This window comes from Neovison vison, chromosome 4 (genome assembly GCF_020171115.1).
Source record: "Neovison vison isolate M4711 chromosome 4, ASM_NN_V1, whole genome shotgun sequence".
Taxonomy (NCBI): Eukaryota; Metazoa; Chordata; class Mammalia; order Carnivora; family Mustelidae; genus Neogale; species Neogale vison.
In genome coordinates, this window is record NC_058094.1 from 145,150,788 (window position 1) to 145,178,621 (window position 27,834).

The 27,834-nt window shown below is 43.4% G+C and overlaps 1 protein-coding gene across 3 annotated transcripts in view; it reads left to right on the plus strand.

Annotated features, from left to right (window-relative positions):
- The first annotated feature begins 9,428 nt into the window (after positions 1-9,428).
- SLC26A5 (solute carrier family 26 member 5) overlaps positions 9,429-27,834 on the plus strand; it is a 54,446-nt gene continuing 36,040 nt past the window's right edge. For all 3 annotated transcript variants that reach the window (XM_044245858.1, XM_044245856.1, XM_044245857.1), the window contains exons 1-2: positions 9,429-9,467; positions 12,968-13,090. The gene's annotated coding sequence lies outside the window, so the exon portion shown is untranslated. The remainder of the gene's footprint in view (positions 9,468-12,967; positions 13,091-27,834) is intronic.

Below are 27,834 nucleotides of genomic sequence, written 5' to 3' on the forward strand. Positions count from 1 at the left end.
CAGGTGGTGGAGGACATGACTCTGGATCCTGGGGCTGTGAGTTCGAGCCCATACTGGGTGTAGAAATTCCTTTAAAAAATAATAAACTCTTAAAAAAAGGTAATAACATAATTTTTTTTAAATCACAAAGAGTAGGAATGAAAATTCACTGAAGGAAAAACTGAAATGACAAAAGATTAAAATGTTCAACCTCTTTAATAACCACGGAAACATCATTTAAAACATCAATGATGTGGTACCTAACCAGGGAGACAAAATCAGAATCCAGAACGTAGTGGTGCTGGAAAGAGGAACTCTCATATCCCCCTGGTTTACGTTGGTACAACCTTGTTTTAAAATGTAGGTTTTAGGGGCGCCTGGGTGGCTCAGTGGGTTAAGCCGCTGCCTTCGGCTCAGGTCATGATCTCAGGGTCCTGGGATCGAGCCCCACATCGGGCTCTCTGCTCAGCAGGGAGCCTGCTTCCTACTCTCTCTCTCTGCCTGCCTCTCTGCTTACTTGTGATCTCTCTCTGTCAAATAAATAAATAAAATCTTTAAAAATAAATAAATAAATAAATAAATAAATAAATAAATAAATAAATAAAATGTAGGTTTTATTACTTTCCAGGTTGGTGAGACCAGCAGTTCAGGCAGGATACCGCTGCCATTGAAAAGAGAGTTTGTTTCAGACCCTTCCCAAGAGCAGGGGGCGTGCCATTACCACACAGTGGTCCCATGGGGAGCACCAAGGTTGGTGAAGAGGCGGAAAGAAAGCCTGGATTTGAGACTTGATTGTGGCCTCCCCGAGAAAGGCAAGGCAAGGCAGGGTAAGCAGGCTCAGAACTGGCTAGTTTGAATGACTTCTGCATCTTCACCATGAACGTCACTGAGCCCACGATGATGTGCTGAGCGCCAACCCCAGAGGATATACAATGGGCTCAGAGAGTCCTGCAAACCCCCAACAGTCAACGCTGTCCACTACTAGACACCGGACAGCCAGGCCAACCTCAGCTCCTGTCCTGTGTCCTTCATCCTGTGATCCAGCCACACTCACCTGTGACATTTCTGGAAGCTGCTTTCTGCCTTCTCTTGACTGTGATTGCTGCTCCTTCCACTCTCCATCTTGTCATCTCCATGGGTCGATGCTCCCCGTTTTTCCAGTCACATGGCTGCTTCCACAAGGAAACATTCCCAGGTCTCCCCCTTGTCTGAGGGCATCCCTCCAATGTGTTTCTTCAATGTCTTGGATGTTCCATCCAGCCGCAGTGCTCACTGTCCTCCATTTGCTGTGATGAGGACTTGTCCTCTCTTTGCGGTCCTTATTTGTCCTCTCTTTGCGGTCGCGCTGGAGCTCTTGGATAACAGACACGTGTCTGTTCCCAGCAGCCACAGTTCCGAGCTTGGCTCTCAGAATCACAGTAAATGCTGGCTTGCCAAATGAATGAAAAAAAAAGGTCAAGGCTTGCCGGGATGGGAGCAGGACTGTGCAATTTCATCACTGTGCCGTTCAGGGGGGAGGGGCAGGGACAGAGGCACACTGTCACAGAAGGAACACCCAGACCTGTGGTTTTAAGCCCATTTGGTAGCGGAAAGAGAAAATAACACAAGTGGAACGCGGCCTATATAGCAGCAATCCTGACTTGAGGTGGGTGAGGTGGGGCTCACCGGCTGCACCTACAGCTGGAGGCCCGGGGCTCAGGGAGGCTCCTGCCTTGCCCTTCCAGTGGCTTCGGGGAGAAGTGCCGGTTGGTTTAGGGACTGTTTCTAAGACCCTGGAATGTTCAGGTTCTGAAACCTAAAAGCCAGATGTAGGAGGCAGTTCAAGTCCATTGGTTTGTTCGCATATGAGAGGAGAAATCCTTGGAGAGTTGTTTGCTCTCTCTAGAAATTGGCTAGCCCTGGGAGGGGCAGTCTCTCTGTCAGTTGGGCCCCAGATGTGAGGGCATCAGGAATATAAAAAATAAGGTATTAAGCAAAAGCCTACCAGCTGAAGGGCAAAAGCCTCAGTCCCTCACCACAGCACCCTTTCATCTTTCAACTCCTAGAATCCTGTAATTGGGCTTCTATCATCCAGAGAAAATGCTGAAAGATTGCTCTCTTTAAAAAAAATAAATAAAAAGATAAAAAATAAAAATATATTTTAAAAAAAAAGACTTATGAACTGAAATTTGAGGAACTCTGTCCTAAGCCAGCCAGATCACCTTGCTGATACAAGTAACTCAGACTAACTCAGTCAGTAAAGCATGTGACTCTTGATCTTGGGGTTGGAAGTTCGAGAAGAAGAAGCAGTAAGCATAGCTAACACAAACCTCTAGAGAGCAGTGTTCTATCAGTAACATTGAATATGTTACAATATCAATAAGACTGAATATGTATATAACAGCATAACCCAGCTACTTCCGGATCTCTATCACAGAGAAACTCTCACATGTACAGGCAGAGAGATGTGTGCAAGTGTTCACAGCAGCATTGCTCATAACTGCAAACAATTGGAAACAATCCAAGTGTCCATTGACAAGAAAATGGAAAAATTGTAGTTTATTTGTATAATATTCTATGGTGTTAAAACGACCACACCCATTAACAATAACAACAAAACGAGTTACAAAATTGTATAGCATGATGCTGTTTATCGGATTTTGAAGCTTTGCAAACAAGCACAGTCAATCCTTGAACAACATGGATTTGAATTTGGTGGGTCCGCTTACATGTAGTTTTTTTGGATAAATATAGTACAGTACTGTAAGTGTATTTTCTCTTCCTTGTGATTATCTTAACAGGTTCTTTTCTCTGGCTTACTTTATTGTGGGAATACAGTATATAAGATAGAAAACATAAAAATAAGGGCACCTGGGTGGCTCAGCTGATTAAGCGACTGCCTTTGGCTCAGGTCATGATCCTGGAGTCCCAGGATGGAGTCCTTCATGGGACTGATGAGGGAGCAGGAGGCTGGCTGAGGACAGAACAGAAGCTGGCGCCTTGCACCCTCTCTTCACCCGCTCCCCTCCATATGTGTAGCATTCCTCAGGCACCCCTGACCGCCATAAAACGATAAATAGTTAACTTGCAGGGACCGCAATCCTGCAGAACAGGAATCTCCCTTGCTCTACAGATGTCCTAGAGATCTAAACAGGGAGGTTACCTTATCAATAGCACAAATTTCTAGAGGCAAATAACTCTCATTTCCTGAAGCCCTAATGTCCCCCTCCCTGCCATAAACTGGAGGAGACTGAGGTAGAAGGGAATGTAAATGGTAGCAGGGTCATAATACCCCACTAAGAATCTCCCAACTATCTTGATGTTAATGCCTGACCTAAAAACGACATTGATCAAGCCATAAGGGCAAGGCCTCCCCCCAGCACCTTGTAGGCCCTCCTTAATATGTGAAAACTCTGTTGAAACCTCCCATCCCTTCACCACCTCCCCCCAACCGCGAGGTATATAACATGCCTGCCCTCACAACCCGGGGCAGCAGCTCTTCCTGCCCACGGGTCCTGTCCCCGTGCTTTAATAAACCACCATTTTGCACCAAAGATGTCTCAAGAATTCTTTCTTGGTCATCGGCTCCGGACCTCAGCCCACCGAACCTCACCTAGGTTCTAGAACTTCATCAGGACTACCTGCGCTGCAGGGAATCTGCTTCTCCCTCTGACCCTTCCCCGCCTCACGCTCTCTCTCATTCTCTCTCTCTCAAATAAATAAATAAATAAAATCTTTTAAAAAAATACAAAATGTGTGTCAATCGATTGTTTATGTTATGGGTGAGGCCTCTGGTCAGCAGTAGGCTATGAGTTTTGGGGGATCCAAAAGCGAAAAATTAGATTTTCGACTCCACGGGGGGTGGGGTGTGTGTGTGGCGCCCTCACCCCCATGTCGGTCAAGGGTCAATTGTACAATTTGTTGCTTATGAATACATACATATACAGCAAAAATCTAAAAGCATATGTGGGAATAATAAATCCAAATTCATGACAATGGTCTCCTCAGGAGGGGAAGACGATCGGAGAGGGGTATGTGGAAGACATCAACTCTATCTAAAATGTTTTCTTTCTTTTTCTTTCTTTCTTTTTTAAAAGCCAGAATAAGATACAGTAAAATATTCAGGTTGGACTGAGTTGTGTGCATACAAAAGTATTCTTTGTATTATTCACTAGTTTCACGTGAAGATCTAAATGTTTTAGCCAGAAAAGAAAAGAATAAATAGGATTTGTGAGGCTGATTCAGTGGGGAGACTATTCTAGGAATGAGCAACGCATGCAAAAACACAAAAGCAGGAACTAGCCTGGCTCCTTAGGGGAGTCTCAGATCTTTTGCATTTGCTGAGGAGAGTTCCTGGGGGGCCGGTGCTGTGTGTGGGATGGTTAGTCGGGAGCAAGGGAGGAGAAGCAATTTCTCATACTGACAAAGTTCAACTGTAATTAGGAGGCACTGGGAAGCTGTGGGAGGGTTTTAAGCCCATGACCTTTGAATAAATCCACTCTGACCAAGGGATGGAGAATGGTTGGAGCCAATTGAAAAAAGAAGCTGGGACAGTAGAATTGACTGGTAGAACTGGGACCACAGGTATCATTTTAAATTGTCTGGAATGAATTTTACTAAGGATTCATACTTCTCCAGAGTAACAACAGACTGCTTCACATACAAAATATAGTAGTAAATACCAAAGCCACTATGCATATATTTATCGTTCGGGGGGGGGGGGGGAAACAGCTGTTATTAAAAGAACTCCAATTCAGAGGTGAGACGGTTTTGTCATTCTTACTGTATCTCCCATTTAGTCCTCTGGGTGGTTATTAGAAATGAATTTTTACAGTTTTTTTTTTAATCCAACGTGATGGAAATTGATGGTCTCTTTATAGACTCGGAAGTCCATGCAGTGACGGTGGGAAAGTCTGCCAGTCTCCAGTGGCCTTATTACTTTATTTCAGTGTCTGGACCCACTGTCTAGAAATCATGTCAGTACAGCAGAGAAAGAGGAAGTTAAGTCCGAAAACATAACTTTTCATGGAAAGAATACTGGTAGAATAATATATGGAGATATATAGATATGAATAATAAAGAGGCACAGAAATGTGCATAAGAAATATTGCCTCAATAAATCTAGGGACAGTAAACTAACTTACACCAAAGTTAGTACAAGAATCCCTTAATGTTATCATCCAGGGAAAGAAGACATATTGTGGTAAGTTAGATACTTTAATAGAACCTAAGAATTTACCTCAATAGAAACTAAACACCTTTAGCTAAGGTTAAAGAAGAAACTCATTAATTAAAGTCTAATTAGAATCTCCAAATTCTAATACAATTTCTCCCACATTCATATTTTAGATGACTTAAAGTTGATGTTTTGGTCCGCCTCTAAATTTCCAACTGTAACAACATTTATATTCTAGCATATTCCATGTTTGGGGTTTGGCAAAACATCAAAGGAGGACAGCTGGGCTTTGACTTCTCTCCCTAAGACACACCCACAGAACCAGAACATGCCCACATCCCCGCAATGGAGAAAACCAGCTTGGGTCCTGGTCCTACAGGCGTTAACTAATTCTCACATAGGTGAGAGAAGGGGCAACTCAGCTTTACCAAATGTCAGACACAGTGGTAGGCATTGACATGGTCATCTCAGAAAAAGTGTTAATATAGAATAAACCAGAACTTTCCCCAGAGAGATTTCTATTTTAATGAATAGGGTTAAACTTCCAGAAATGCTTCAAGATCCAAGAGCATGAGTGTTTTAATGGTGAACTTTCAAGTATTTGTTTAGGTGATTGAGGTAGATATTTTGGCAAAAATGCCATTAAACTCTTCTGCTTGGATCAAATAGCCTCTGAGAGGGGACCTGCCAATCAGTCCACTGGACCCGTTTCAAAGACTTAGTTCACACAAATGGTCACTTTTTCATATTTTAAGTACCTACAGTGGCATGTCTTCCCTCCTTTGCCTTTCACTGCCCTGGTAAGTGAGCCTTTATAATAAAGAACCTGGACCCAAGTCTCCATGGAAAGAGATACTCAGGCACTGTCTCAGGCAGAAACAATTATATCATTGTGCCCAGTCTTTGGATGGCACGTTCTTCTCAAGTCCTTATTATCTCCATGTTTCTTGTGATCCCTGTCTGGGCCTGAAGCTTACACAATTTGGTGCACTCTGAACTCAAAATTATAAATGAAAAATTAGGTCACGATGTGAATATTTATTTAGGAAAGGAAAATAAATCACAACGTGTTCTAAATGTATACATGTACACATGTTCCAAATGAAAAAAAAAATTTTAATTTGAAAGTTGAGAGATACCATAAACATTATCTGCAACTGCCCGAGGGGTGCCTGGGTGGCTCAGTCAGTCTGCCTTTAGCTCAGATAATGTCCCCTGGGTCATGGGATCGAACCCCAAGAGAGATAGTAATCTCTCTAGTTCTTATAAAATTTGGTGATTGGCTTGCTCTTTACTCTCTTCTAGTTTTCATCTTCCCGTTTTGTTTGTGTTGTCCTAGTCTTTACAGACTCTGCCTCCCTCCCACTTGAATTATTACAGTAACCAGCCTCTGGTTCTCCTCTGCATCCATTTTGGTCCTTGGTAATCCATTCTGGATGGATCTTTCCTTTTTTTCTTTTTTAAGATTTTATGTATTTGATATATATAGAGAGAGTACAAGCAGGGGGAGCGGCAGGCAGAGGGAGAGGGAGAAGCAGACTGCCCCCTGAGCAGGGAACCCCATGCTGGACTCCATCCCAGGACCCTGGGGTCATGACCTGAGTTGAAGGCAGCTGCTTAACCAACTGAGCCACTCAGGCGCCCCTACATGGATCTTTTCAACATGCAAATATGATCATAACGCCTCCTGCTCAAACTCTTCAGAGAGTTCCCAAAATCAAAATCCATAACTGACCCATGCAGGCTTTCGTGTTCTGGCCCCACCTTTCTCTCCAGCTTTACTTTTTCTGCCCCTGGTCTCTGCGCGCTCCTCCGACAGCGGCAGTGCCCAGGCTTCTTCCAGCTCCTCCATGGCGGGGGCTACTAGCACTAATAGGGCTTTTGCACATACTAGCTCCTCCCATGTCGCCTCCCGCTCTGTTTGTTGACACTCCATCCCGATCTGGACTGGATTGTGTACTTAAATGTGTCCATCCTTCTGGATTTTGGTTTGCTTGCCTTGAGAGCATTTATCCATGTTTGCAATTATACTTTTATTAATATGATTACCTAACCAAACTGTTGTCTTCCCCATTAGGCGGCAAATTCCCTGAGAGCAATTTATCTGCCAGGTAGTATATAAAAAACAATTGTTGTTACAGCAGATAATCTGGTGCTAATTCCAAGAGCAAATCAGGGTCGCCTGGGTGGCTCAGTCAGTTCCGTAGGATACTCTAGATTTTGGCTCAGGTGGTGATCTCAGGGTCGTGAGATCCACCGGCGCCCCCCCCTGCCCCCAAGGGCTCCCCGCTCTCTCTGGAGTTTGCTTGAGCTTCTGTCTCTCTCTCTCCATCTGCCCCCTCCCCCCTACTCATCTATTCCCCCCCCCCCTCAAATAAAATAAAATAAATGCGCCAGCGCCACTTACGGGCTTATTTCAGCCCCTGGAAATGCGTATCTCAGGCCCTGTTCCAGACCTCCTGAATTAGAATCTGCATTTCTTTTCTTTTCTTTTCTTTTTAGGAATCTGCATTTTTAACAAGATCCCCTGGTGATTGGTATCTGCATTACAGTTGAAGTACTGGGCTTCCAGCCATGCATGTGACAAGATCATCTCATACAGTGGCAAAGACCAAGTCTCAAACGTGTAGCACCAGAAAGGTCTGTCACAGAAGCCCAGTTCCCCCCTTAGTGTGTCATTCTGTTAGGATTTATTCAGAGATGTTCAAAGCCTGAAGACGAGCAAAACTGGTTTTACATATATGCGCAGATGTCAGTGATGCCTCAGCTCAGGATTCGGGGCTCCTTGAAGACACCTTTTTTATTTCCAGCTCTTCTTCCTCCGCTGCCGGAAGGACAGCACGGGTGCCCCTAGGTTGATGCCTGGCCTCCGCTCTGGAGGTGGCGTCTGCTTGTCAGCCCCAGTGGTGTCTCCAGGTGCACTTTTCATCTTTAAGTCTAGCTGCCAAATAGCCCATCACATGTGTGAGTAGAGTGTGCACGCGCAGAAATGCACAAAGCGGAAAAGAAGTCGACGCTGGTGAACCAACTGTAACCCTCACTAGGACATAAAACCAGGGGCAAGGCCCTCAGGCTGTGGGGCCCTCTTGCAACTCAGTTGTTATAAACAAAACGGGGTTGGGGGGCGCCTGCGGGACTCAGTCGTTAAGCCTCTGCCTTGGACTTGGGTCATGATCCCGGGGTCCTGTTGGGCCCCGCAGTATCCCGCTCCCTGCTCAGCGGGAAGCCGGCTTCCCCTCTCCCACTCCCCCTGCTTGTGTTCCCTCTCTCTGTCAAATAAAATCTTTAAAACACACACACACACAGGTTCTTTCCCTCTTTTCTTCCTCCTTCCCTTCTTTCCTCTTTTATTCGTCTTTCTCTCCGTTCTTTCATTCCATTCTCCGTTTTCCCCTCTGGTATATTCTTTTCTCTCAAATAGAATTTTGTTCCTTTACTTAATTTTTTTAAGGTGTTTCGTAAATTCTTTTTTTTTTAAAGATTTTATTTATTTATTTGACAGAGAGAAATCAGAAGTAGACAGAGAGGCAGGCAGAGAGAGAGAGGGGGAAGCAGGCCTCCCTGCTGAGCAGAGAGCCCGATGCGGGACTCGATCCCAGGACTCTGAGATCATGACCTGAGCCGAAGGCAGCGGCTTAACCCACTGAGCCACCCAGGCGCCCCAAGGTGTTTCGTAAATTCTAACTAGAATTCCTGAAACAGAGTCTGTCACACTTGGCCTTGTTGCACGAGTCAGTATTGGCAAGAAAAAGTCTTCATCGAAGGTAACTCAACAAAGCATTTTTTTTTAAAGACTGTCATTCTGCATCCCCATGTTCGTTGTCAAGTCTGAGTCTCCAAAATCACTGTATGTGAGAATATATGTTAGGATGTTTTCATTTTAAAACTAATAAGCAATGATTCCTACTTGAATACTGTATCGCTTGTTTATTGTGCTTTCTTCAGCCTCCACCGTCTAAATTTGCCTCTTAGCCCACCTGTAAGCTACACGAATCCCCTCTTGAGCTCGTGGGCCGTGGGAGGTGAAAGTGGAGTGTCAGTTCCGTAACCTTTGGGGGCTGGACAAGCAGAGCTTGAGCCGCCAAGTACGCTCCCGCAGGCGTTTGAGAGGACACCTCGGGCTCTCCGGGTCCGCGGGCAGAGAGCGGCGCCGGGCGCACAAGGCGGCGCCGGGCGGGGCGGGGAGGGGCGGGGCGGGCTTGGGTTGGGGGCGGGGCGGCACCTCCTCCGAGACCCGCGCTCGGAGAAAGCCGAGCGACGTGGTGGCTGCAGGGGCTACGGAGCGCGGGGGCGCGGCGGCTCGGCCCTGGGCAGCCCCGGGCAGCGCCGGCCGGTGAGTGCGCGCGAGGGGGCGCGGGGCGGGGAGGAGGGGGCGCGGGGCCGGGAGGAGGGGGCGCGGCCCGGGCGGGGGTCCGGGCGCTCGGACGCGGGGAGAACAGGCGAGGACGCGCACGGAGCGCTGAAGGCCGTGCCTCGGCGCGACCCCCCGCTGGGGCTCTTGGCCGTCCTCTCTGCGGTCTCTCTTGCTGATCTCTGCGGCTCTCGGGCTCTCACTCCTTCCTAACACTAAGAGGCAACAAGTGAGACTTGCCGCACGCGCGCTCTTCGAGCGCGGACAGGCTCGGGTCTGAGGAAGGGCTTTCCTCTGGAGACGCCTACCCGCAGCCCCCTCAGTGGCTGCGGACACACTCCGCTAGACGTCCGCCGCCGCTGGCTTCTCGCCCGGCCTTCGCTCTTCGCCGCTTCTCCAGCGCTCCCAGGGCCCCGCAGACACTCACCCCTGCCCCGCCGAGGCCCGTATCTTTTCGGCTCTCGCCTATCCGTTTCCCGTTCGGTTTCTAAATCTCGTTATCGCCTCTGGCCTCGGCGCTGGGACCGCGCGCCGCCTGCGGGGCCGCCGGGTGCGCGGCCAGGGGAGCTGTGGTTCGGAGGCTGGGAAGCAGCAGGCCAAGTCTGGCCGGTGTCCGCAGCTCGGCGAAGGCGACGAGCCTTCCTGATTTAAAATGTGGTGTCGGCGGTTTCCTGCCTGAAACTCCGCTCCCCGCGAAACACCTGCGGTGCGGGGCGCGCTGCCGCCGTGGCAGATCTGCTGCTGCGGCCCCTGCGAGCCCCTGACGCATACTTAGCAAAGACCTTGGCTCTGGAAGCCGGTTAACACGCAGGAACCGCCTCACGGAGTGGGCTCTCTGGGCCAGGGGGGGCAGGGGACGCATGCTGGGCCTTCTCGGTGGAGGTCAGGCCTGCGGAGGTGGAAAAGCTGCACCGGGGTCTGGCAGCTGTCGTGGACGCTGTGGGGAAGGGGGCGAAGGTTCTTCCCCTCGCCGTGGTCAGTTTGGGGTCCACAGCTGGTAAATCCTGAACGGACGCTCTAGCCACAGAAATGGTAATTCGGTGTGTGGGGGGGCATTAAGATTCCGGTTTTTCTTATCTAAGAAACTGGGAACAACGTGCATTAGCTATAAATGCACATAATATGCATCATTGAGGGTAAGCTTGGAAATAGAGGGGAAGTTAGAATATGTATGTAAGTAGGAGCGTTTTTGAAATGAAGTTTGGAGTAGGTTTTTGCCAGGCAGTCCTAATTACTGTAGCATTTATTTGTTCAGAAGACTTTCAGGTGGGAGACCAGAGGCAGGCAAGAGAAATTCAGACTAATTTGCATTAGAAAAAAAGCTGAGAGTGAAGAATTCGTAGGTAAGGTTGCTATGACTGATACCTTAAGTGCACTGCTGGAAAGCGTTCTGCTGTTAGGTAACACCTGAAGCCCCAATCCTGTTACGTAGCATTTCTTTTTTTCTCCCTTTAACTACTCTGAAACTATACAGGGTTACAAGTTCCTCATTAATTTATGAGCGATACCAAAGAATTGACTCAATCCAGCAAGTATTCAAGCACCTTCCCTGTGTGAGGCACTTTGCTAAGAGCTGCAGAAGAATGGAAGGTAGAGGAATTTTCCAGTGAAAACCACAGCAAAACAATGGACCCCCTTGTCAGGTGTAGATGAAGTTTGCACTGCCTCTGCAATTTAAATCAAAACAAAGAGAGAACTGCCTGTTTTCTTCTAGGAGTTTTATGGTTTCAGGCCTCACACTAAGGTCTTTGATCATTTTGAGTTTATGGCTGTGTGTGATGTGAGAAGATGGGCCAGTTTCATTCTATTGCATGTGGCTGTCTAGCATCATTTATGGAAAAGACTGTCTTTTCCCCATTGTGTATTCTTGCCTGCTTTGTTATAGATTAACTGACCACGCAAGTGTGGATTTCCTTCTGGGCTCTCTACTCTGTTCTGTTGAACTTTGTGTCTGTTTGTTTGCTAGTACCATACTGTTTTGATGTCTGCAGCTTTGTAGTGGAGCTTGAAATCTGGGAAAACTAAGTTGACTTTTCATCTCATTCTAAATGCCATGTGAGTCCCCTGATAGTTGGTCATTTTGTAGTTTTTCTACCAGTGCAGGTAGTCTGCATTTTATTAATTCAAAATAAAAGATTTTCTAGGAACTATAACTAAATAAGAAGGTATGTCCATTTTCCCTAGTGTTTTCACTGTCATTGAGTTAATATTGTCAAAATCAACAACAAAAATGAGGGGATGGTGATTTTCCTTTGGTTTCAAACTAGTGAAATTGTGCAGAAAAGAAGACAAGGTCACCATGGGTAAATGTAGTCCTCTGGTGCTTCCCATATTTTATTTTATCTAAGTTCTTTCCTTTTGGGAGTTAGCTCCAATTTCATGAAGTCCTTCAGTTCTTCTTTTGGAAGACAGCTCCAGAGACCAGTTTCAGGAAGTCTTCCATTGTGGATACAAGCAATCATCAAATACATCATCTCTTCCAACTTCACCCTTGTAAACAACTGTATTGGGGGAGGAGACGGAGGAGAGGCAACAGTTCTTTTTAAAAATCTGGCCAAAGCTAAGGATGTTATCCCTAGAAAAGACACACACCACTAAAAATATTGCATATTTTTTCAGATGAATAAGACCTCCCTTTAGAACAGGGGCAGCGATTTAGTCAGGGAAATGGAAATGAAATGAGGATATGGGTGAATCCACAAACTGAGTGGTTAGGACTTAATTTACTTTGGAATGGAATAAATACTTGGTCTTCTGTATAAGTGTTCTGTAAATAGGAAGTAATAATTGTATTATTTGTAAAAAGCTAAAGACAGTAGTCCTATTAATTTCTTAGTCAATATCAGCTTGTATCTTAAATGTTATGAATCTGTTTTTTAATTTTTTCTTGTCCTTCTCAAGGAAAGTGCTTCTGAGACTTTTCTCCCAGTGCTGATGCCCCATTCAGGGCACTTTCTTACAAACCAAATTTTGTAATCACTAATTGCTCGAGATGGGAATGGTTCAATTCAAACTTTGAACTTGCTGTCTCACATACACATACTCATGTTTACCTCTGGAAAGGAGGGGTGTGTGTGTGTGTGTGTGTGTGTATGTGTGTGTGGTATTACATAACTATTATATTCAGTATAAACCACTGTGATAGGGGTGCCTGGGTGGCTCAGTGGGTTAAAGCCTTTGCCTCCGCTCAGGTCATGATCACAGGGTCCTGGGTCAGGCCCTGCTCAGCAGGGAGCCTGCTTCCCTTCCTCTCTCTCTGTCTGCCTCTCTGTCTATTTGTAATCTCTGTCTGTCAAATAAATAAACAAAATCTTTAAAAAAAAACAAAAAGAAAGAAAAAACAACCACTGTGATAGCAGTAGTTGCATCTTGGAGAGAGTTGGTTGGTATTAGGAATCAGCATCAAGAAACATTTTGGACGTAACTTCTTTCAAAGAACAAACCAGCAACCACTGGATTAACTTTCCTTTCTTCTGTCCTAGGGCCGAGGAGCAAGCTCTCCCTGCTCCAGCTCTCAGCCCTACAAATTACGGTTTCACTGAACTGTACCGGACCTCTCATCTGGGGACCTGTCCCCTGCCCTCTGTGCTGTACATTGGACTCGGGTAGGTAGAGAGCCACCTGGCAGTAGGAAACTGGGAAGGTGGATCATAGGTAGTGATGGATTTGATGAGGAGCACGGGATTTCTTAATGCTTCCAGAGCCCTGAATCGTACACCACAATTTGGAAGAAAAGGGTAAGAGAGAAGATGCCAGAAGCAGCACAGCTTACTTTCTCCTTTTTTAACTTGGATCAGGACCAGTCTAACTGATCCTTAAATATGAAGCAGCTTTGACTTATCTTACTGAGTGACAGCTATGGAGTTGGTCACAACCTTAGAATTCCACTGGTAGACATTAATTGGATGAGTAAACTGGTGGAAATCATGTTTTTATTTTTGTTAATATTTTATTTATTTGAGAGAGACAAAGTGAGAGAGAGGGAGAGCAGAGAGAGAAGCACACTCCCTGCTGAGCAGGAATTTTCCCCCCACCCCAACATGGGGTTGATCCCAGGACTCTGGGATCATAACCTGAGCTGAAGGCAGACACTTAACTGACTGAGCCACCCAGGTGCCCTGAGATCATGGTTTTAAACCAAGCTCTGACCTTAACTAGGTATGTGATCATGGACAAGTAACAAGTCAGTTAGGTTCTTTGGACATTCATTTTTTTCTGTGTCATATGGGATCAGTGATTCTCAACTACTAAAGTATAATTTTGTGTATTTGAATCACAGGGAGAGTTTATAAAAAAGAAAAGTGCTGGGTCAGAGATTTTGATTTTACTGGACAGGGGCAAGCCCAAACATCTCTCTTTTCAAAAGCCTTCCCGTCCCCCTTCCAGGAAACACTAATGTCCAGCCAAGATCGAAAATCACTGGGCTAAATAATCACCAACAACTGATAATAAGATTATGTCACCTGAAGATAGAAAGCAGCCCCATAAAATCCCTTCTATCATAGCCTAGCCCAGGATTACTCTATGTAATCTGTAGACTCAGTGGTAACCAAGCCTAGCATGCCTTCCTAAGAAGCAATCCCTGTCAGGTGACTTCAGTTTATGCAGGGAAGTTGCTGCGCCTTCTCACTGGTTCAGTATTCCCACAATGCTTTGCGCGTCTTTAGCACCCAGTAGGTTTTGATGGACTGAACTTGGTGTAATTCTGCCTATCCAAGATGATTAACTGTTCCTAAATGTCCCCAGAGACGATTATCTCTCTCTTCTGGGTATCCATGCCAGTGTTCAATAACCTGTTGAAATTTTTTCCTAGAAGTGATCTGTGACTGGTAAGGGTATGGGAGAAAAGTGTCAGCAAAGGATAAAGATGATGACCTTGATTGTTGCTGAAATGTGAGCTTCTGTGTCCAAACTAAGATAAAAAAAGGTGATCCTCACACCTTCTCAGGTAGTTGTAGACTCTCCAGTTACCAGAAGCGGGACAGGAAAAAAAGAGCATATTGTTTACCTTAATCATTTGTTTGGGACCCAGTCTTGTTGCTGTTACATTGTTAATTCTGTAGAGGTTCACAGTTTGAAAACTATTCTTAGACTTAAAGATATAACTTATTGTAATCCATGAAAATTATTTCTTTTATCCTACTCTTTTTTCTCTTACTCCCCTTCACATCCCAAAACACCTAGAAGAAGATAAAAACTGTGTATTTTTGACTGTCAGAGCAGTAAAAGAGAAATGGACATGAGTCGACAAAAGATAGGCATTAAGGAGGAAACCTCGAACAAGGGTAAGAAGGCCCATGGATTACAAGGAGCTGCACTTAATTTCTTTCTTTTCTCTACTCTTCACCTTAGAGCTGCTCCAAGTTTATTCTCAGGCATTCCAAAATTCAGGTGAATCATTGTATTTCACATGCTGTGTGTTGAAAAATACGGATTTGTGGCCCATGATTCCAGCATGTTCCCTGCTGTCTTCCAAACATGGTGGATAGAGCGTGTCTCTGTAGGCGAACTGGCAGGCTGGACACACGTGGTCTCATCCAGCATTGGCCAATCCCAGGGCCTGGGCTAATTCTAAATAATGTCTTGGGTTGGGGAATGTATTTTTTTCTTAGCTTAGGAAATCTACTGACACCAGAGTGCTTTACCTTTGTGTTTGACAGGAAAGGGCCTTACCTGGTATCAAAAATCTAATGGAGACCTACAGAACCAGCTCAGCCCCCAGCCCTTTCCATCTGCCTAGAGCTGGTTACATCCCTGCCATTAAAAAAAAAAAAAAGATCTTGTATTGGATTCATTTTTATATGTTTATTGCTGATCATTATTCTCAAATATTTAATAATATTGGGCACATGCTGTTTCATTATTTCATAATTTATTCTTTACCTTCTTCTTAAATAAATTAAGATAGAGTAAATGTGGGACGCCTGGCTGGCTCAGGTGGAGATTGTGACTCTTGATTTCACGGTTATGTGTTCGAGCCCCACATAGGGTGCAGAGATTACTTAAAATCTTTAAAAGCAAGATAGAGGAGTAAATGGACTCTGAAAAGACGGGTTTTGTCCTCATAACTTTAAGTTAAAACTCTAAGTAAAAGTCTTAATTATTAACTCAAATATCCAGTGATGTGTTTAAGCATTGTTCCTCCCACAAACCTAATTTTTGAAGTTAATAAGTATTGCTAGGGTTGTTCTGGTCCCTAGAATAATAATTCATTTGCTTTTTTTTTTTTTTAAGATTTTATTTATTTATTTGACAGACGAGTAGGCAGAGAGGCAGGCAGAGAGATCCCTCCTCTCCTCCCCACTGAGCAGAGAGCCCGACATGGGGCTGCATCCCAGGGCCCTGGGATCATGACCTGAGCCTAAGGCAGAGGCCTTAACCCACTGAGCCACCCAGGTGCCCCTCATTTGCTTTTTAAATCTTTACTCCCTCAAAACAATTAAATGTTGCAAGGTAATCTGAAAAGAATCTCCAGTGGAAATGTTGCAAGGTAATTAGAAATGATTAAATTTTCTTAATTAGACCCTGTCTGATTGAACACTTTTAACAACAGAGTCTAAAGCTAGCAGGGGTTTTCATTTCTTCTTTTCTTCCTCAGTTCACTCTTTCATTCAGCAAATGACCATTGAATTCCTGTTCTGTGCCTGTCCCCTTTTGGCTTTCATTCTCATAAAGGGAAGAGGTCAGACAGAAAATGAATTAATGTACAGTGTGAGTCAGAGAGTGATGTGTGCTATGAGTAAAAATAAAGCTGGGAAGAAGGCAGTGGAGAGGTTGGTTGGGCAATTTTTTAAATAAGATAGGAAAAGCTTCAGCTGAGAGAATGATGTTGAGCACAGACTTGAAGGTGGTGACGGAGAAGGTTCTGGGGAGCTCTGGGGCAGGAATCACGTGCATGCCTGGGGCACAGCAGGAAGGTCCCAGTGGCTAGAGCAGAGTGACAAGGTGGGGAGTAGGAGAAAATGAAAGTGGCAGGTGTGGGGCAGAAGCCTGGGAGAATGCTGAAGATGGAATGGGGCCTTTAGGACCTTTTCAGAGGGGTTCTTGTGAAGTGATAGGAAGATGAGGTTTCTTACTCTTCAGTCAAAATTCCAGCAGCCCTGTGATCTGTTTCTCTGTTTCATCTTTGTTATACCCTCCTGATTGTCTCCAGCTTTCCCTTCCTCACCAATCAGCCCCAACCCATTCTCTCCCTTGGGATTCCTTTCTCCCCAAGGCTGGCCATGAAGTGGGATTCAGCCTCCCATTCTCCTTGCTGGTTGATACCCTGCAGGTGAGGCTCTCCCTTCCTTTTAAAAAAAAATGCACTACTAGGGGGCCCCTGGGTCCTCAGTCGGTTAAGCATCTGCCTTCAGCTCAGGTCATGATCCCAGGATCCTGAGATGGAGCCCCACATAGGGCTCCCTGCTCAGAGGTGAGTCTGCTTCTCCCTCTGCCTGCTGCCCCTCCCCCTGCTTGTGCGCGCGCGCGCTCTCTCTCTCTCTGTCAAATAAATAAATATAAATCTTTAAAAATAAAAAATAAAAGAATGCACTACTAATTGGTAAAGAATAAAAACTGTCAGGTAGTACCAAAGCCAACAATGGTGAGAGAAGTTAACAAATGTATGCAAAATATATCTTGGTTTCTCCTGTAGCCCAGGCAGAAAGGGGCCCCACTGCTGGTTGGCTGAATTTAGTCTGCGTGTTTTGTTGGGTCTGCACGTGGTTTTATAAATACTTGTGTAACATTGAAAAGGTGATAGTTTTGTCAAAATGTCGTTTCAAGTTCTCTTTAGAAATTGGATGTTCTGGGGCGCCTGGGTGGCTCAGTGGGTTAAAGCCTCTGTCTTCAGCTCAGGTCATGATCCCAGGGTCCTGGGACCGAGCACTGCATCGGGCTCTCTGCTCAGCGGGGAGCCTGCTTCCCCTTCTCTCTCTCTGGCTGCCTCTCTGCCTACTTGTGATCTCTGTCAAATAAATAAATAAATAATCTTTTAAAAAATTGGATGTTCTGTTTATATGAAGTTGTGGAATGCAGAGCCTGGGTGGCTCGGTCAGTTGAGCATCCAACTCTTGGTTTCTGATCAGGTTATGATTCAGGGTCCTAAGATCCAGCCCCACTTTGGGCTCTGCTAAGTGTGGTGTCTGTGTAAGTTTCTCTCTCCCTCTCCCTCTGCTCCTCTGCCTCCCCACCTCCCCCTACACTCTTTCTCTCAAATAAATAAATATATAAATATCTCAAATATAAATATATATTTATATATAATTTATATCATAAATTATATTTTATATATAACATATATTTAATTATATTAAATATATAATAAATAAGTATATCAAATAAATAAATGTTATAGAATAGGCAAAACTAATCTTTGGTGATTTTAGGGATATGGCAGGGATTAACTAGATATGAGCCCACGGAAAATTTCTGGTTGACAAGAAGGTTCTATTTATATTAGTCTGAAATGCACAGTGGAGCTCATTAAACCACATACTAATGTGGGCAGCTCAATATATGTAAATTGAACCTGAATGTAAAGAAAATTTTTAATTGGAAGCCAGTATTCAGCAAGAGCTGGGTGGGAGCTAACTACTTTGGGTTGGCACAGGCTCTCTGGGTCTCTTCAGTCCTTGTTGTTACCCACCGGGCCCCATGTTGCTGATTTTCACAGCAGACTCTCAGTGGTTCTGGTTTCAGCTGTCATTGGGGACCTGGTATGTTAATTGACAGCAGAAAATATAGTACCTGCCTCTAGGGCTATACGTGAAGCAGGTAACAAAAACAAACCTGATAGGTTAGATCAGTCAAGCAGAGTATCCACATCTATCTCTCAGTTAGTGGTGTTCTCAAACCTGGGGTTCTGAGAGGTCTCTGAACATGACTCTCACTCTTCAACCAAGAGTCTCCTGTGTTTGCAGACACCTTCTCTGAGAGGATTCAAAAAGTCCTGTGTACTCCTGTCTTCAGTACTTACAGCTTGTTTTTTTTACGTTTGTTACAAAAATAATAGTGTGTACTGTGGAAATCCTAGAAAGTACAGATTAAAATAAAATTACTCTTCCACCATCCAAATGAAACATCTGTTTACAGTTTTGTGGTAAATGCTTTCAAATCCTTCTCCATAATTCTATGCATTTTATATTAAAAATGTGTTTGATTGGGGTTCCTGGGTGGCTCAGTGGGTTAAAGCCTCTGCCTTTGGCTCAGGTCATGATCCCGGAGTCCTGGGATCGAGCCCCACATCGAGCTCTCTGCTCAGCGGGGAGCCTGCTTCCCCCTCTCTCTCTGCCTGCCTCTCTGCCTACTTGTGATCTCTGTCTGTCAAATAAATAAATAAAATCTTTAAAAAAAAAAATAAATAAGACTCTGCCTTTGGCTCAGGTCAGGATCTTGGAGTCCTGGGATCGAGCCACCCCAGTCAGGCTCTCTGCTCAGCAGGGAGCCGGCTTCCACCTCTATCTCTGCCTGCTGCTCTGCCTACTTATAATCTCTCTCTGTGTGTGTCAAATAAATAAAATCTTAAAAAAAAAATCTAGTATAACACTATGTTAACTGTACTGGAATTTTTAAAAGTTTAAGAAATCAGTTAAAGAGACAGAGATATATATTGCTAGAAAAGATGAAAAAACATAAAGCAGTCCAGTAAGTCCAATATCAACCTATTTCTCTAGAAAGAAAAAATCAAAATAAGAATGGGGGGAAAGAGATTGACAAGTAACTACTAGGAAAAACTTACTGTAGTTGAGATCAAAAGGATCCATCCAGTGAATGGAAAAAACATCCTTACAGGCATACAGTCATTATATAATTTCAGAGTCAGGGATACAGCAAGTCTCCTAAAATTAGTTTCTAAAAGGGAAGATGAAATTACTTAAGATTAACATAAAGTTTCTCATCAAAGAACTGGACATTAAATGTAATAAAACAGTGCCTTCAAAATTATGAGGGAAGGGGCGCTGGGGTGGCTTAGTCAGTTAAGGGACCAACTCTTGATTTCAGCTCAGTTCATGATCTCAGGGTCATGAGATCAAGCCCTACCTTGGGCTTAGTGCTGAGCATGGAGCCTGCTTAAGATTTTCTCTCCCTCTCATTTTGTCCCTTTCCCTGGTCACACACACTCTCTAAAAAATAAAAAATAAATTTAAAAATCATGAGGAAAATGATTTTGAACTTAAAATTCTATTCCCAGTGAAATTATCCAGTAGGTGTGAGGATGACATGAAGACATTTTTGGGCATTCAAAGATTCAAAGGACCCTTTCTGAATAATTACCTAAGGATGTGCTCCAGCAAAATGAGGCTAGAAAGTGAGAAGGAGGAAAATGTGAATAAGAGTGTAACTCCCCAAGTGCAATTAAAATAAATCCTATGCTGACAGAGGCCCACCAAACTTAGAAAGAAATTAATACAAATTAGGTCAAGTAATCATTGAGCTCCAGGAGAATGACTTTAATTCTATTCAATGGATAGAACCAGTAATGAACAATTTTAATGTAGTTGTAATAATGGGACTTCTGGCAACATGAAGGACTAAGCTGACACGTATGTACAAACACACAAAAGCAAAAGATAAACTTTAAATAAAGTTAAACTTAGGGATGCCTCCGTGACTCAGGAGGTTAAGCCTCTGCCTTTGGCTCCGGTCATGATCCCAGGGTCCTGGGATTGAGCCCCGCATCCGGTTCTCTGCTCAGCAGGGAGCCTCCTTCCCCTCCTCTCTGCCTGCCTCTCTGCCTACTTGTGATCTCTGTCTGTCAAATAAATAAATGAAATCTTTTTAAAATAAATAATAAAATTGAACTTAACTTTAAATAAAGACTAGCAGAAGAATGCAGAAAAATGTTTTGTAAGAGCAGCGAGTGCAAGCTTATTGTCAGCACAACCTATAGGAGTTTCTCTGTGGGCTATAGATCCTAGGGTGAAGGGAGGCGGTTGTACCCTGGAAAGAGGACATGGCCTCAGGCCTAAAGAGACGAGGAACCACCCCTTCTACCATTTAATGTGAGCTCACTATTTTAAAAACCTGCCAACTGGGGCATGTGGGTGGCTCAGTCGTTTAAGTGTCTGCCTTTGGCTCAGGTCATGATCTCAGAGTCCCAGGATCAAGCCCTGTGTCAGGGTCTCTGCTTTTTGGAGAGTCTGCTTCTTTCTTTCCCTCTGAACCTACCACCTCTTATGCTCACTCGCTCTCATGCTCTCTTTCAAATAAATAAATAAATACAGTCTTTAAAAAAATAAAAATAAGATGAAATATGGTCCATTAAAAAAAAAGAAAAACCTACCAACAACCACAAGGAAGTATCAGCAAAGAAAACAAATAGAAGAATTAGATCCTCGAGAATATAAAATAATGGAAATACAGTAACAAAATCTTAAGTGTGTTAAAAATTCTTAAAGAGAGAAAAAGAATGCAAAGCAAGGAAAAATAGTACACTATGAGAAAAAGAACAGCATATTTCAAAAAGAAGGTATAGAAGTAAAAAATACAGACACTGAATTTTTTAAATTAATGGTCTAGCTAAACAACATATTAGAGCCAAAGGTGAATTAAGTAAATTAGAAGTGGAATCAGAGAAAATTGCCTGGAATCAGGTCATTGAGATAAAAAGATGGGAAATGTCAGAGCTTAAAAAACACAATGATATAATGAGAAGTTCCAGCAAATGTCTAATAGAAATTCCAGAAGAAGTAAGGGAAGGAATTTTCCTTTATTTGTCCCATAAGTAAACAAATTTAAATAGTATTACAGGGAGGCCTGGGTGGCTCATTGGTTAAGCGTCTGCCTTCTGCTCAGGTCGTGATCCAGGAGTCCTGGGACCAAGTGCCACATGGGGCTCCCTGCTTAGGGAGCCTAACCCTCCCCCTACTCACGCTCTCTCTAGCTCTCTCTCACACATGCTTTCTCTCTCTCTCAAATAGATAATTTTTTTTAAAAAAATAGTAATATAATTTAGCAAAAAAAAATGGGAAGTAAGAAAACTTAATATTCATCTTTAATGGTTATACATTCACAGATGTCTTAATTCAGTGATTTTAAAAAGTAGCTATATCATTCTGTTACTTAGAATAGTAGTTCTCAAACCTTTTTAATATATTTTTAAATTTTTTATTTAAATTCAATTTAGTTAACATACAGTGTATTATTAGTTTCAGGAGTAGAATGCAGTGATTTCTCAGTTACGTGTAACACCCAGGGCTCATTACATCATCTGTCCTCCTTAATGCCCATCACCCACTTACCCCTCCCCCCCCCCAGCAATCCTCAGTTTGTTTCCTGTAGTTAAGAGTCTCTTATGGCTTGCCTCCCTCTGTTTTTTATCTTATTTTATTTTCCTTTCCTTCCCTTCATCTATTTTTGTTTTTAAATTCCTCATATCCGTGAAATCATATGATATTTGTCTTTCTCTGACTGAGAAAAACTTCACTTAGGATAATACCCTTTAGTTCTATCCACGTCATTGCAAATGGCAAGATTTCATTTTTTTTATTACTGAGTAGTATTCCATTGTGTATATATATACCACAACTCCTTTACCCATTCATCTGTCAATGGACACATGGACTGTTTCCATAGTTTGGCTACAGTGGACATTGCTGCTATAAACATTCGGGTGCATGTGGCTTTTCGAATCACTATTTTTGTATCCTTTGGATAAATACCTAGTAGTGCATTTGCTGGGTCAGAGGGTAGTTCTGTTTTTAACCTTTTTTTTTTTTTTTAAGATTTTATTTATTTGTCAAAGAGATAGCACAGCAGGGGGAGTGGCAGGCAGAGGGAAGGGGAGAAGCTGACTCTCTGCTGAGCAGGGAGCCCAACGTAGGGCTCGATCCCAAGACCCTGGGATCGTGTCTTGAGCTGAAGGCTGACACCCAACCAACTGAGCCACCCAGGTGCCCCCTGTTTGTTTTTTTTTAAGATTTTATTTATTGGGGCGCTGGGTGGCTCAGTGGGTTAAGCCACTGCCTTCTGCTCAGGTCATGATCTCAGGGTCCTGGGATCGAGCCCCGCATCGGGCTCTCTGCTCAGCAGGGAGCCTGCTTCTCTCTCTCTCTCTCTCTCTCTCTCACTCTGCCTGCCTCTCCCATCTACTGTCAAATAAATAAATAAAGTCTTAAAAAAAAAAAGATTTTATTTATTTGTCAAAGAGAGAGAAAGAGCGAGAGTGAGCACAGGCAGACAGAGTGGCAGGAAGAGTCAGAGGGCGAAGCAGGCTCCCTTCTGAGCAAGGAGCCTGATGTGAGACTCGATCCCAGGACGCTGGGATCATGACCTGAGCCAAAGGCAGCTATTTAACCAACTGAGCCACCCAGGCGTCCCAGTGCCCCCTGTTTTTAAATTTTTGAGGAAGTAGTTCTTAATCTTAGAGATTTGGAAATGTGTCAAAGTGACTAAAGGGTGCTGCTAGCATTTAGCATCAGGGACAAAGATGCTAAGTGCATAGGAGAGTTCCATGCAACGCAAGTCCCACCCAGAATACTAATAGCACTTATTAAAATACTGATGTAGAGTTCAAAATAAATCCACCAGAGGAACTAAGAAAAAAATGATTTTAAAAAATAGTTGCTTCAAGGAATAAGGCTACCTTTGGGGAGAAGAGGAATGGAAAACTGCTGCTTTTCTGAACTAACCCTCCTGTAGTATTTGCAGTTTTATCCTGTCTGTATTATTATGACCTGAATTTACCATTTTAGAAAAAGAAATGACTGGTAAATCAGTAGATTCTTCTTCTATTTTTACTTCAAGTTCAGAATTTTATTTTTAGTTGTTTTTTTTTTTAATTTGACAGATCATAAGCAGGCAGAGAGAGAGGGGGAAGCTGCTCCCTGCTGAGCAGAGAGCCCAATGTGGGGCTTGTCCCAGGACCCTGAGATCATGACCTGAGCCAAAGGCAGAGGCTTAACCCACTGAGCCACCCAGGCGCCCCTACCCTGGAATTTTTTTTTTAAAGAGTTTATTTATTTGACAGAACACAAGCACAAAGCACTGAGTGGAGATCTGACCTGAGCTGAAGGCAGACACTTAACTGACAGAGCCACCCAGGCAGCCCTCAGAACTTTTTCATATTAAAATATCTGTCACTTAAACCTAATCACCAATTTGAATTGCTGAGCTTTTTACCCCAAAGAAGATTCCAGAAGTATATCTATTAATGATCTTTCAAGTGTTCCAGCTGAAAAATAAATCCTAGAATTTATCAACTTATGGAGTCACAGCAAATCAGTGTTAGAGGGGACTTCATTTTTTTTTAAAAGATTTTATTTATTTATCAGAGAGAGAGAGAGCACAGGCAGACAGAATGGTAGGCAGAGGCAGAGGGAGAAGCAGGCTCCCTTCCGAGCAAGGAGCCCACTGTGGGACTCGATCCCAGGACGCTGGGATCATGACCTGAGCCGAAGGCAGCTGCTTAACCAACTGAGCCACCCAGGCGTCCCGGGACTTCATTTTTTAATGAAACTGAATAATTTTTCCATAACAGTGTGGTGCTATACAGAACAAAGTAGGATGGGAGTAGAGCCAAATAACTAGCCTGCCCTTACAGTCCTGTAACACCTGGCTCTTCAGCCTCTCCAGTTTCATTTTCTGTAACCACTCAAAACAGGATTTCTCCTGGTGCTTTTGGTGTTCTATGAACATTTTGTATTAATTTTTACCTTTCACATCTCTGTACAGAATCACATGCGCTTCCTTCCGCCTTCTATCCATTATTCAAGAGTGGCTTCAAATCCAGTATCCTCTCTGAAGCCTTCCAATGCGCTCCAAAACCACCATACTTCATAAGCAGCAAATCATGACGAGTGAGAATACATGCCTATAGTTAATATTTAAACAACATCAGGTAAACATTCGAGCATGACCAATCTGACACGCCGTTAATGAGGCAACATTGCATACGCGCATGGTTTCTGAAATCAGACCTGAATCACATCCTGGCTGTTCTTATCCTATCAGAGCCTCAGATATGTCATCTGAAAAATGTGGATAATTCTTACGTCCCGTGGATGCTGTGAGTCTTAATCCCACAGTCTCAGTAAATGTTAACTGCTGTAATTACACTTATTATTGTGTGTAAAGAAGCAGCTCACTAAATGTCTACCATTCATATTAGTTTAAGTCAACCTGTACTTCTTGTTTACTTATTTTGTAAGTTACTCAGTGCTTAAAATGAGTATTGACATGGTTTAAAGGTGAACTTTTTTAAAATTACTATCGCATATGAACTCACACAGATCAAAACCAGAATTCCACTTGAATAGCGAAATTTTGGTGTTGCCTGCCTGTCTCAGTCAGGAGAGCATGTGACTCTTGATCTCAGAGATGTGATTTTAAACCTCCAATTGGGCATAGAGTAAAGTAGCCGAAGTATCTAATTATAAGGAAAGTGGTTAACTAAATCATTGTAAATGTATATTAGAAAATATTATGCAACCATTAAACAATATGCTTCTGAGGTTGTTTATTAATGTGGCAAAATGCTTATGATATCATGTTAAGTAAAATATCTTTAATGCAGGGGTGCTGGGTGGCTCAGTCATTTTGGCGTTGACTCTTGATTTTGGCTCAGGTCAGGATCTCAGGGTCTTGAGATCGAGCCTTGCATTGGGTTCCATGCTCAGTGTGGAGTCTGCTTCAGATTCTCTCTCCCTCTTTCTTCCTCTCAAATAAATTCATAAAGTCTTCAAAAACAAAAATTTTAAGGGCACCTGGGTAGCTCAGTCATTAAGCATCTGCCTTCAGCTCAGGTCATGATCCCAGGGTCCTGGGTTCGAGCCCCGCATTGGGCTCACTGCTCAGCAGGAAGCCTGCTTCTCCCTCTCCCATTCCCTCTGCTTGTGTTCTCTCTCTTGCTGTCTCTCTCTCTGTCAAATAAATAAAATCTCAAAAAAAAAACCCAAAAATAAAACCAAAAATTTTAATGCGAAACTATTAAGACAATATCATGTGAATATACATTATATATGCACAAATTATGTATTTATAATATACACTCAATATGTATTATGCAAGAGAAAAATGAAGAATTTCCAAATTTCCACACTGCTCATATATTTTATAAGGAAAAAAATAATGATTTATATATCAAAGGCCCTTGATCTCATTTCCTAAAGGATATTTTCTTGCCGACAATCTCTTTCTCCCATTCCCAGAACTTTCTCTTTTCCCCTATATGCTCTCTCATTTCATATGCTTCTCCCCACCTGTAAGAAATCCTTAAAGGAGGTGGAATGCTGCAAAGACATTAGAGGACAAGTGTCCTGAGGATGTTTACCATAGCTTATTGATCTCTAAGCCAGCTTGGATGTGACAGCCAAGCATGGAAGTAGAAACTCAGTTGAATCATATTGAATGCATGAGTAGAGACCCAAGACATTGAGAAATGGAGCGGATAAAAGGAAGTAAGTGTGAGATTGATTTAAAAGGTAATCATAAATATGTATGGAGTCCCTTATTCTAAGTGCTTTATAATTCTTACATTAATCCCGAGCACAGCACGGTTGGGACTGGCTAGACAAATTATGAACATCCGTATAATGGCGTGCTATGCAGCTGTTTAAAAAACAAAACAACAAGGGGGGGCCTGGGTGGTTCAGTCGGTTGGGTAGTATTGACTCTTGGTTTCAGCTCAGGTCATGATTTCAGGGTCATGAGATAGAGCCCCACATCCAGCTCCTTGGTCAGTGAGGAGTCTGCTTGAGATTCCTTCTCTGCCTCTCCCCTCCCCCACTTGCTCTCTTGCTCTCTCTCTCAAGTGGATAAATAAATCTTTAAAAAATGAGGACTCTATTTTATAGTGATATGGAAAGAAAACCAAGAGATATTAAGTGAAAAAAGCAAGGTGCCGAACAGTATTAAGTTATGCTACCGTTCATAGAAGGAGACTATGTGTTCATGCCTGCCTGTGTGAAATACTTCTGGAAAGACACACAGAAAGTAGACACCATGGTTGCCTCCCAGCCATAGAATGGAAGTGAAATTGTAATTTAATTCTTTTTATACATGTATTTTTGAGCCATGTGAATATATTAGGGATTCAAAAAGGTAATTAAATGAAAATGGAGGAAAATCATTATTCCCATTTTCAAATAAGCAACCTGAGATCGAAGGAAATGAGGTTCCCTGCCCGCAGCAGTAGTAACAGTCACACGTACGGAGCATGAGCACGTACTGTGTCCCACGCCCCACGATCGGTACTTGGGAAACATTTTCTAATTTATTCCTCACAGATCTATGTTGAAGTGTTATGTTTATTTCAGTGTTACAGCTGGAGAACCTGAGGGAAACAAAGAATCTATTTTCCAATCCTGGACACTTTTGGAAGTGATAATTACTCTGAGACAGTGAGTATAAGCCAGGACCCAGGGTCACTCCACTTAGAGAAGACAGATAGTGTGCCAGATGTCCTGTCATCACGGCAGAATTGGAATGTGGTCTGTGTCACTTCACAGCCTGCACGCCTAACTGCTGTTTACAGATAAGCAAATGAAGGGACAGAAAACTGATGTTGCTTGCAAAATGCACACAGCTGTTAAAGTGCCAGTTCCAGCCTCCAAATGTGGTCCTTCTGAACCCAAAGCCTATACCATGTGATGTGTCTCTGGTTAGAAATCTAATAATTCTTTGGCAGAGGAATTTAAGAGGAAGGTGATATATCTGTAAGAAGAGGGAAAGGATGGGCAGAGCCCCAAGCTAAGTCCTTTGGTACATTTGGCACCCCCACCCATTCAAAGACCCCTAGAGAGCATTCAGTCGCCAGATGTCTGGGAGACTGCTGACTGCAGGGGTGTGTGCCCAGTGTTTCGCGGACGGTGGTTGCCCCACAGAGCTTCCCATCCGCATTCAGGAGCAGCTTGCACAGATTTTGGGGCCTTTGGCTCTTTGTAAGTATTGGACACCATAGTTCATCAATGATTGTTCATAAGGAAAAGCAGATAATATATGGTAAGAGTCCCAGAAGACTAGAGAAAAGGAAGCAGCTTTTTCAAATTGCTTTTAGGAAAACACTGATAAAGTCATGAGTGAAAAATCATTTTCTGGACTACAACTCACGAAGCCTTTTCTATATGCTATGCCCATTATAGAAAGTTTATGACCTGGGAAGTTTAGAAAATTTTCGTAATAAATAACATATATTTTTGTTAGTGGTTCATGCTGATGCCCTTAGAGAAATTATGTGAAAGATATAGTAAGTTTGGGCATGTGGCTGCATAATTGGAAGGAAAAGATCAACCTAGGCATTAGGACTAATTTGACTATTATGTAATTAATTATAGAATTACAATTAGAGGGGCGCCTGGGTGGCTCAGTGGGTTAAGCCGCTGCCTTCGGCTCAGGTCATGATCTCAGGGTCCTGGGATCGAGTCCCACA